This window comes from Crocodylus porosus, unplaced genomic scaffold (genome assembly GCF_001723895.1).
Source record: "Crocodylus porosus isolate Cpor-Errol unplaced genomic scaffold, CroPor_comp1, whole genome shotgun sequence".
Classification (NCBI taxonomy): domain Eukaryota; kingdom Metazoa; phylum Chordata; order Crocodylia; family Crocodylidae; genus Crocodylus; species Crocodylus porosus.
This window is the reverse complement of record NW_017728943.1, coordinates 57,975,273-57,987,008: the sequence shown is the minus strand read 5'-3', so window position 1 is coordinate 57,987,008 and position 11,736 is coordinate 57,975,273. Positions and strand designations below refer to the sequence as shown.

At 42.4% G+C, this 11,736-nt stretch overlaps 1 long non-coding RNA gene across 1 annotated transcript in view; it reads left to right on the top strand.

Moving 5' to 3' along the window:
• The window catches only part of LOC109319219, a 31,122-nt gene that overhangs the window by 12,550 nt on the left and 6,836 nt on the right, over nt 1–11,736 (top strand). Inside the window, exon 2 of the long non-coding RNA XR_002103415.1 lies at nt 1,344–1,522. This is a non-coding gene — a long non-coding RNA (uncharacterized LOC109319219). The remainder of the gene's footprint in view (nt 1–1,343; nt 1,523–11,736) is intronic.

The following is an 11,736-nucleotide window of genomic DNA, read 5'->3' as shown; positions in this document are numbered from 1 at the left end:
GGCCCGAGGACTGAGCCCTGGGGGACCCTACTGCCCACATCCCTCTAGTTCAAAAATGACCCATCCACCACCACTCTCTGGGTGCGGCCCTCCAGCCAGTTGGCAACCCATTTGCCTGTGTAGGTGTCGACACCACAGTCCCCCAGTTTTTTAATGAGAATGGGGCGAGAGACAGTATTGAAGGCCTTCCTAAAGCCCAGAAAGACTTAGAAATGATTTCTTCTTTCTCCAAATGTTCTTGATCATACAAGTAAAAAAGAACAATAGGGAAGGAACCAGATTCAAAAAAAAAGGGGTGCTGTGGTTGTATTACATCCCCAAACATGGGAGGAAGATCTGGAGAAACAGGCCTCATCAAAATAAGATACTTACATGAAGGCACTGAAATATATTTGAATGCCTATTTGTATTATGCTAAAAAAGAAATTCACCAATTCCAAACACAATAAGGATGTATCACTTGCAAATGTAATGGGCTGGGCTAACATTTCTTTCAGTAGTATTTACTATCCCCTATTAAAAAAAGATTCCCTGTATAAAAATAAAATATCTGAAAGGAAAAAGGAAAAGCATTCCAATAGAAAGTTATTCACCATGAAGGGATAGTTACAGACAAAAAAAAAAATCAACTCATAAAAGGATCTTAAAACAATTAATAAATGAGAGAAGGAAAATTTCTGTCTAGTCACTTCCTGTTGCCATTATTTTTGTGTTTTGAACATAGCAAATCTAACTGCATCAAAGAGCAGATTGCAAACTTCTTAATTAACTGCCCCCTACTTCTACTAGGGCTACTCATGCAAGTAACTGCACATCAGTGGGAATTGGAGGTTGTTTATATTAGCTGAAAGGGCCCTTATTCTGCAAACAGGAAACATGCTTTCACCCCAGAACTCCACCCACATAAAGACACCCCCTGCCAGGCTCAAAGTGGAAACATATCAGTGTGTGACAGTGTTTCCAACTAGATTCAAGTTCCCATTTCAAAATAATGTGCATAGAAAAAAGTCAGACAAGCAATAATTTAACAAGCAAGACACTCGTTTTCAGTGAGTTAAACATTTGATAGCAAGGCAGTTGGGAATGCTAATCAAAGGAACATTAGAACTAGACAAGCAATTTAATACTGACTATTGTGATAGAAATGTGAGATGCAGTTAATGAAGTATTCATGGTGTGCTTAAATCCCACTGACATCTACTTGAGGTAAATGCTTTTTTCTGAATTGAATGGATAATAGTTGCAAAAAGATTCTCCATTTAAAGAGTCAAAGTAAATAAGACAAATTATGAGGATGCACTTTCCAGAGCTTGGAATTATTTATTGATCCATTTGACCCAAAGGGTTCATGAGGAGCTGAATTATCTCATTCAGCTGTGACCAAGTGGCCCATTGCAAACAGCTTCTATGAAAGACAGCTGCCTAAGCAGCCTACTTTCAGAAAGAAGTTGTGGACAAAGCAATATTAGGAGAACAATTGCTGAGCAGAGAAGACAGGAAGCAGACCTTGGAAATGGGAAAGGTAAGAAGGGAAGTTGCTGTTTTAGTATAGGGTCTCTGGGCTAGAATCCACTAAGGGGAAGAGAGTTTGGGGTTATCTCCCCATGCAGGTGGAGAAGTGACAGTCCCAGAGATGAAGGGGCTAAGAACCTGAGAGTCCCAGATCAGGAAGAGGCTCAAGCCTGCTCATGAAGGCCCTTTGGATTTGGAGATGGGGCTATAAACTTTGTTACCCTGAAAGGGTAACTCCTGAGTTTTTTGCTGCAAAAGTATTATGAATCATAAAATGGCTGTTTTGCTATATCTGGCCTTAGGGGTTGTCATGGCTATAGATGGAGCCTCTTGAGTGTAAGGTTGGTTCATTTGCAGTTAAAATGAGTCCCAGATGATCTGAAGCTGTTAACTTTACAACATCGATGAGAAATCTACAAACAGTTGCAAAGACTTCAGCGGGCTTTAGGGTGAGTACTTAATACAAAGCTGGTGCATGTGCTGCTATTCGTTTTACTACTCTGGTGGCTTAAATTCTGTTGGTGGATGACTAGCCACTGCAATAGCCATGTGGACCAGTAGCCTGTACTCTGCTTCCAGGTGCATGAATTATCAATAGGTTGCTTAGGGGGAAGAAATAGCATGATAAACATCCCCTGTTTGCTGGCCAACACACCCTTTCTCTTGCCTTACTGCTGGATCTGTCTTGTGACTTGTAAGGGCTCTTCTGTAGCTTATAACCCTGTTATATGGGGAGATCTTCTTTTTCTAAAAGGCTTTTTTGTTCATTTTCAAAGTTGACAATTAAACATTTTTGTATGTGCATGAAATTACCCAAAATGAAAGTGAAAGAGAACTTTAAAGTGATTTCCCCACCCCCCTTACCACAAACTTAAATAATATATGTGGGGCACCAGAGGTGTTGGATTAGCCACAGGAGGGCTCTCCTGTTCCTCAATAAGAAATTAAATGTATTAGGAACAGAAAAATGGTGAAAATTGTGAAGAAAAACTAATTTAAAAGTTTCATAACAAGTATCCTGGGGAAACTGCTGCATGTAAATTTTAATCTAAGATCATGTGATAGCACTGTACTGTGCTTTCTCTACACAAAAAATATATATTCTGAAGTATAGTTCAGGATTCTTCTCCCAGAGCAAAAACTGACCACTCTGGGAGAAAAATAACCTATGACTAGCCAGAGTTAAATAATTCCCAAGAGAGTTTCTTCTGGGAGAGTGAATGTCTGTACACTTTACCTTCTGAGAGACACTAGTACAGTCCTCCAGCATACCCAGGAGCTTTGCTTCTGGCCCTCTCTCCCCTCGCCCTCAGGGAGATTGTGTGTCGTTTGGGCTGGACTCTACTGCTCCAGCCAAGCAGGGATCCAAGACCAACATTTTACTGATGGGAAGCTAAGGTGAAAAGAAAATGTAGGCATGTCTACTAGAGCTGTGTGAAGCTTCAGTCCCTGATGCAATTCAGCAGAGACTTGGCCCAATTCAGTGGTCAAACCTCTGTATCTGAATTGAATCAGGAGACTCTTTAATCTCTCCGAATCGAATCGGAACCCTCTGAATCAATTGGGGAAGATTCTGCAATTCGGCCATAGACGCAGCTTTAAATGTTTTTTTTTCTACATACCTCAAGGTAGCAGGCAGCTCATCAACGCTGCAGTGCTGGGGCAGATGAAGCATCTCACAGGAGTATGGCGGGGCTCCCCAGCACACTCGGCAACAGACGCAGAAGTGGACCAGGAGCACTTCCAATCCACTTCTGGGTCCACCGGGGAGTGTGCTGGCCCCCCCCCCCAGCTCAGTGAGTGGTGCCTTCTGGGTCTGGGGGGGCACCTGGGGTCCCCCTGCAGCCAATTGGGGGGGGCATGGGGGAGCACCCCTGAGTGCTCCCTGGCAAACTTGGAAGCAGACCAGCGGTATTGCCGGTCCACTTCCGGGTTTACTGCTGAGCATGCCCCCTACCCTCTCCCACCTGTATACAGATATACTCCTCTGGGATGCTCCAGCATTGCAGAGTTCATGAGCCATGCCTGATACTTTGATGTATGTAGAAAAAAAAAATTTAAGCTGTCTCTATGGCCGAATCGCTGATTCTCTGAATCGGCATCGAAGATTTGGATTTGGCCAAATCAAATCAGGGACAGTGATCTGAATCAACAAATCAAATCGCTGTCCCTGATTTGGGCTGAAACTGAATCAAATATGCCCAGTTTCGCATACCCCTAATGCCTACAGTACCTCTGTACTGTGCAAAGGAGCACCACAGTGAAGTGTGATGCACTCATTCTCTATGTTATACAATGAATGTACTGCAACTGTCCTAATGTAGTACTGCATGTGTGCATATCAACTTTCTCATGTGCACTTACTATTGTGCTCCAGGCAAAGACATAGGTAACTATGACTGCTTGCAGACCATTTAAAAAAAAATGGTTTTTACCAGAAGAAGCAGCTTTGACCCAGCTCACTCAACATCTGTATAGATTGAGTGCTCCAGTGGGGCTTTTTGGCACTCTTATCTAATAGCTGTTTCAGTCAAAAAAGCCTCTATTCACTGCCCTTGTCAAGTAGCATGACTTTCATTTGTTGTTCAAGCTCATGTTACCAATTCTTTTCTTTTTCTGATACCCCACAATCCTCTGTGATGTCTCTGTTTTCTGTGCCATGCTTGGCTTTAAATCTGCATGTGCCTCTATCTAGCTGTTTTACCACAAGATCATTTTATGTCTGAACACTTTACAGTCAGTTCCTGCACCAGCCTTTGGGTTCCCAAATTCCCATTTTTCTCTCTCATTTAACCTTGGTTGATATCTTTTCTTAGATGACAGTCTTCTTCTCTGTAACATTCTAGTCCAGCGTTACCTGCTTTAATATCAATATTACTCAGCTAAGGTGAAATTCAATGCTCTCTTTGCACAACTGAAGTCATCGGGGTGGTAGTGGCAGTGCAGAGTTGCCACTTCAATATTTACTATACAGAATTGTGTTATTAGCATATGGGTGGCGCACAATCTGTAATGTAATTATCCTACCAGATGAAACGCTTTTTATCACCATTTTATAACTGAGATTCTGATGTACAGAGAAAGTTATCCAGGGTTGGTTGGCTTATAAGAGTACATGAAATGGAATATAATCATTCATGGCCCAGGTGAGTGTTTTAAAGCTAAAACCTCCTATCTCTTCCCTCTGGTGTTTCTCAAACTGTTCACCCTAGATATTGGCTGCCAAGAATCAGAACATCTAAGCATGAAAATGCTTTAAATTTTTTCTTAAATCCTTTTCCTCTTGTAACATGGAATAACATTGTACAAGTAGCACAGGAGTGGGATGTCTGGGTCTTGGAATTCTATGCCTAGCTAGGCCTAAGACTGCCTACATGAGCACCCACTTAGGCCTTGTACAGCTATTGTTTCTCCTGGAGAGTCACTGCTCTCTTAGGAGAAAACATTAGTGTACAGATGTTCAGGCTTTTCCCCCTAGAGTCAAAATGGCCACTCCAGGAGAAAAATAACCTTGGAACAACTAGGGTTAAAACACTCCCAGGTGAGTTTCACCTGAGACAGTGAATGCCTGTACATGCTATGGCTTCTCTTGGAAGAGAATATAGTTATTCAACATTTTCCAACCCCTGTTTGCCACTCACTTCTCCCTCCCCAGGAGACAGTGTGTCACTTGATGGAGTCTGTTCCAGCAGGGAGCAGAGCATGCTCCCTTCACTATCTCTACATTGTGCTGCAGCAAAACCCAGGCTGACTGTGTGTATTCTGGGTCAGCCTATTGGGGATACCCTATGCACTGCAGTTGTATGTCACCAAGCAGACTAAGGGAGCCTGTAGGGCATGCTGTGCACAGCTCTGTCTGTGTCTGTGTCTGTGTGCAACCCTCCAGACAGCACAGTGTTAGCATCGCAAGCTCTCTGCTCTTTGGGGCCTTGGCACTCAATGTACATATGGCTTTGGGTAAGATTCTTTACCAAGGGAACAAACCTGGGAGAATTCTCCTAGATTATTTGAATGTGTGTACATAGACTTTAATATAGCAATCTTTCTGTTGGGCCAAGTGGTTCTGCCAAAGGGTCAGGAAGAGAGGCTGAATTGGAACTGAGAAACCCTCTTCTAAATTGCATGGGTTCCTAATGGGAAAATATTCAGGCTTCTCTTTATTCCCAATAATGGCAGCCTTCCCAGCTAAGTTTACTTGCTTGGAGACATTTGCAATATGCCAATAGAAATGCTAGCCATTATTGTTTGGTAAAAAAAAGCCATCTCTTCTCTGTGTTACTTTTTTCAAAACATGATGTGGAGTTTCAGATAATTTTCCTGCATAAATATTACATAGACCTCAGAAATTATTTATACCAAACATGTTTGAATTCAGAACCATTTGGGGAAATAAACTGCTTCCAAAGTATTGAGCATTTTCCTTCTTGCATGTACAGATTTCTAAAAATGCATTTCCCACGTATTTATGGTCTCTTAAAGTTAAGAGAACAAGATAGAAAAATAATTAAGACCCCAGCATGATATAAAAATGCCTGAAGTTTAAAAGTACCTGTGAACAGACGGTCCAAAGCATACCCACGCTAGGATTATGCTTCCTATCTTCCCTGAAAATACTGTTTGTTTGTTTGTTTTTTTTGTTTTTTTTTGTTTTGTTTTTTTTTTTTTAAATCCTGCGCTGATGAAGGGGCTGAGTTTCTTAAGAGTGGGATTTATAGGCAATTTAGGTTCAAAGTAACATGTAAACATCTAATCCAATTCTGTGAATCCTAACTATCCTGTGATTTAGTGCCTGTCCATTGAAGGGGAAATGTAAGCAAGCTTGGCAAGCAGGGGAATATTTGGAGGGGAGGGGGGTTGTATTGACATTCAATATAATGTTGCTAAGAACACTGCTGAGGCTAGCATGCCAAACCAGAAACACAAGATATGCATTGTGATGGTTGTCCAGTAGCGGCAAATTTAATACTGCTTCTAATATTAAGGGCATAGTAATGGGCTCTGTGGAACATTTCCTACAAAAGAATGCTCCCCTGATTCAGAACTTCTCAGGTACACTAGGTCTACTCCCAACCCCTGGCATAAGGGAAGAGAAAGAAGAATTAAACAGGTACTGAAGAGTACTGTGCTTGGGCTCTGGGCCTACAGGAGATCATGGAGGACAAGCTATAACAGAGCAACATTAGTCACTCTAATTCAGAAGTTCTCAGCCTTCTCAGTCGGGTACTCCCCCACAGCTCCCCTGAATGTGGCAGCACCACTGGTTGACAACTACTATTGTACTTGACTTACCTCAGTGCTCCTCAACCAGTTACTGCTGTCTCATAAGGCTGTTCCACACTCCAGACTGCAGCACATGCATGCTCTTCCTGCATTAGAGTTCTCTGATCAACCTAAAGCAAGCAAGAGAGCTCACTTGGGCTGCAGCAGTTCTCAGTCCACCCTCCTTCCCACACCCATGGCTCCTCCTGGAAACAAAGTGACATGGGTCTGTTCCAACTTTCTCATGCACCTCTGCTCCCTGGAGATACTGTTCAGGGTTGGACCAAAAAGGGTTAGAGCATGAGCCATATCTTCTTCCTGCTTTAGGCTGATCGGAGAGCTATAACGCAGGAGAAGCACATGTGTGCCACAACTCTGTGTGCATTTCACCTTTTTTAACATGGCTACCATCGCTGCCACAGTAGCACCTATCTCGTGACTTCCATGAGGGGGTCTCATGGCAGCCTGGTAAAGAACCACTGCTCTTGCTGATATCAGAGACCCTGGTACCATACTTACTTGAATACGAGATGGCCCTGATTTATAAGGCAATCTGCCAATAATTAGATTCTATAAATGGAAAATGTATAAATTCTGATACCGTCTTCTAGGTACAGAATCTAATTATTGAATATTTGTCTTGAATGTGTTCCCTTCCCACTGGTACAGCAGGGAAGATTAAATCTGGGAGGTCAGGTAGCCCCTTTGCCCCAACCTCCCATCCTCCCAACTTGTTCCCCACTCCTCTTTACTGTCAGACCCTGTTCTCCCTGGGCAACATGAAAGTGAGTAAATTTGGACAAAAAAACCTTAAAATAAACATAGTTGTAGTCATTCACATATAGTATCCATACACTTACTCCATCAGAATTGATGCATTTCACTTCTTCTGAACATGTGCTAAACCTTGCAGCAGTTATTCTATAAACACACTTTTAAGTAGCATTGTGGCACCTACTTATACATTTTCTTTCTGGGTGAACTGTTTGGAGGCCCATTTGGTGATGTTTGCTAGGCATTTAAGGCTTTGAAGAAATGGGAAACATTGGAAATGGGACATAAAAGGTAGCTCAGCTGTGGGAGTGAAGATGAGATTGAAATGTGTGCAATAAAGTGGCTCGCCATGACTCAAAAAAGAGTCAGTGCTGAGGGGGACTGCGCTTAATGGGCATTATCGTATGATTCAGATGGGTTTTTTTGTTAATCTCTCTTTGTGGTAGGTTTCCTGGCAGGGGAAGCAGCGTGACCACGTAGGCGAGCTCCCCAGGGTAATTGTCTCTGATATGTCTTCCATAGGAGGTCTATATTGAGCAGATTCTTTTTGGTATTGGGTGGCGGAACCGGAGCGTGCTCCATCCACTCCATGCATTGACCTGGTATTCCAGTGCTTCCAGGACCACCTGGTAGGGGAGAACCCTCTTTTCTCAGCTTTGAATCACTTGGTGTAGTTAGAAGATGAAAGCCTGTCCCAGGATTAACGCTGTGAGAATCTACCCATGCCTCCAAATGTGATGATTTTGGCTCTACAACTTATGGTGATGGGGGATTGTTCTTGGGCTTTCTCTCTAGTTTGCTCTGTCAATATTTTGGCTAGGGGCAAGCAAAACTAGGGTGTATCTGAACTCTAAGGCCTCTGGGCTTGGGGTTTGCAGGTAGGCTGCCTGCCATGGATCTGGAAGTATCTGAAGCCCCAGGCTGAAGAGTCTGGGAGGCAGGATACTTGCCAGTGGTAGTGCACACAGACTTGAATGATTTGATCTGTGCTTAGTAGATAGAATTCAGAACTGATTTGACCCCAAATACAAAATAAAAAAAAAAAAAAAATCAGCATGTTTGCCCAATGTGAGCAATGTGTTTTATAGTGTTGCTCAGTATTGATGGCTTTTAATCATCCATGGTTGACTTCCGTTACTGAGCCCATGCTGTTTTTGGCAGCAGTTCAACAATACACAATGTATTTAAATGCAGTTTCACTGTATGATTGTAAGACCAGGTATTCCCCCTCCCCACCCCCTCCAGTCACTTGATTGGGGGATGAAAAAGTAATCTAATTTCTGAGTCAATATGGTAATACCTAACAATACTGAAGTATGATAATGGTGGTGTTTGACTAAATTCTTAGTTGGAAAGATCCAGAAAAGAAAAAAATAACAGGTTACTACTGACCATACATCTGATCTTGACCACCACGGATATATTAACTGTATCTGAACCACATCCTCTGACTACAGGTTCATTTGCACCACATTAATTCAGTCAGGCAGAAATTGATTATTCTATGTACCATGGCTACAGCCACTAGTGTTAGGCACAATATTTAAAGTTGCAGAACAGTTTCTTTTTCATACTCATAATTTTTCAATGCATTCAGCTTTGGACTTTACAGAACAGAACATATTCATGCTTGGCGTCTGCCTAAAGATTTGGGGTGAGAGGGGTAAAATGCATTTCAAATTTGCCACTTCTTAAGATGAGGCAATAGAAAAGAATGTTTTACCATTGTAAAAAAATTTCTCTCATTGCTTACAAGGGAAAGGTTTGGAGTAGCAAGACGCTAAACTCCAATATGACTCGGCCCTTAACAACTAATTTTCCATCCACGTGGGCTGGAAAGACTGGAATAAGCTTTGAGTAGTCTCAAAATATTTGGCTAATAACCTATGTTAATTTCCAAATACGCAGCTGCATTTGAACAATAGAAAATGTCATTATCTCTTCAGCAGGAATCTTGCATATAAGTCTAGTAATAATCTCAAGTGTGGCCTCTTCAATTGTTGCAGGGCGGTGAACCCTCTGAACCCTGCTCAGCAAAATGTTTACCCATGGGAAAAGCCCTTCAGTGAGCCTGTCTGTGTGTGCTTAAGTGCTGGATTGAAGTGTAAGAGTGCAGTAATTTTGAGGCAGCTTGGGCTGTAAGTTTGAGCCCAAGCTGCCTCATAATGCCTGGTCTTCTGAGATAATCTAATAAACTTTTAAGAGGTCCAAGTGCAAGTCTTCTAGCAGGAGGAACTGAGAACTTCTAAGAATATTTCACCTCTGGCACTGACTGGCCTTAATACTTTTTTTGGGGGGGGGGGGGGTGGGGGGTTTTTTTTTACTCTATTTAATGGTTCTTTAAAAATACTATGTAGCCAAATCCAAAAACATCTGTGTAAAGCAGATCTCTACCAGCATATCCCTATCTTTATCTATGGAGAGAGTGATATTCAAAGATCTGACATATACTTGGGTCTCTTAACTGTGAGGTGTTTGCTAAACACCCTTGGGTGCTCATGTGTGCTCTGGGATGGAGGAGAGGGTGCTTTAAGTTAGAATGGCTTCCAGAGCTGTTATAATTAAAGGACTCTCAGATAGCGTGTATTCAGCATCCCATGATCAATATGATGGCAGGGGTACTTTAATTAAGCTTATTCTACAAGAGTGAGTTAAAGCGCCTCCACCACCATTTTGAAGTGTGGGGATACTGAAAAGACATGATGCAGAGACTGCTGGAGTGTGCTAATTAGTACAGCTGTGTGAAATTTTGCTGGCCACTTCATTTTGACACTGTTTCAATTCATTTTGAGGTCAAAACAGCAAAATTGAAACAAAACAAAGGACTTTGAAACAGCCTCGAAACAAAATGAAGCTAGTTGAAACATTTTGACCATAGCGCTGGGGATGGGAAGTCAGCCCAACCTGGCATGATCTAGTGTGGGGGATGGAGAATCAGCCCAGCTGGGCTGACGCCCTGCCTCGGTGCAATCTAGTGAAACATCGAAATAGAGTTGAAGCAGCTTTACTGTTTCAACAAAGCAAAAAGGAACAGCTGTTTCAAATTTAAATGAAATTCAATAGGAAACGCTGTTCTGTCAACCTCAAAACTCAAGGCGAAACAGAATGGTGCTGTCTTGCACAGTCTTACTAATTAGTATAAGCTCCAGCAGACTTGATTGCATCTGCACCGATGTGTGCTAATTGGCACACATCAAAGTAAACACTGGCACATGTATAGGTGCCCCTAAACTGCAAAATTTCCCATACATGTCACTTGCCTTTATATAGCCAACATTTCCATAGGCAAGACTAGAGGTCACTTTAGGTGCAATGTATGCATAATCAGTGGATAGTTCAGGACACTGGCTTCACTCTGTCTGACAGTTACTCTGTAGAGTAACTTACACAGAGCATGGGAATCATCAAGGTTAAGGGCTAAGTCACAAAAGTTAAGTAAGCCCTGTGTACCCCAGGACACATGTAGCAAGCCAGTTTAAAACTAGTCCCAAGGTATGAGCCATGTCTAGCCCTTTTGGATCTGTTTGGCTTAAAACCTTATTCTTGCCTTTTCAAATCTTCCATCAAAGTCTTTCATCTCCATTGTATTCTCACAAAGAGATGCATTTCCTCCCAGGTACACTTTCCAAGGGGACACCTACCTAATCCCATGCTCTTTTTGTGCTGTGCTGTAACAACCTGCTGTTTGGACAGGGAGCTTTATAACTAAACTATAGCTCAGATAAAATGATAAGTTACAAAGCAAAATGTATTTGTCTGCTACAGTCTAGGCTTGTTACAGTAGTTAATTTTTTGAGGGCTGGTGCTTGGGCAAAATCCTCTACTTGTCAACTAAAAGCAATGTTAAATTCCATTGACAGTGCTACAGATCTGCAGTTAGTGTTCTGTTGTACTAGCTGAGCAAGTACTGTTTTCAGTTGAAGTCCAGAGCAGTACATAGAGCTTAAAACTAATAATTTGGTGTTAACTGAATGTATAAGTCCTTTATTCGGTAACATTCTAGGACAGAGGTCGTCAATCAGGGGTATGCATACCCCTAGGGGTTCTTGGGTCATAGGGGTATGTCTGGGCAGGCAGGAATGGAGTGTGCCCTGGGGCATGGCAGCAGTGTGTCCTGTCCCCCCCCATGTTCCCACAATTCACCTCTTACCCAGGGGAGGAGCATGCCAGTCACCACTGGCCCCATGGCAC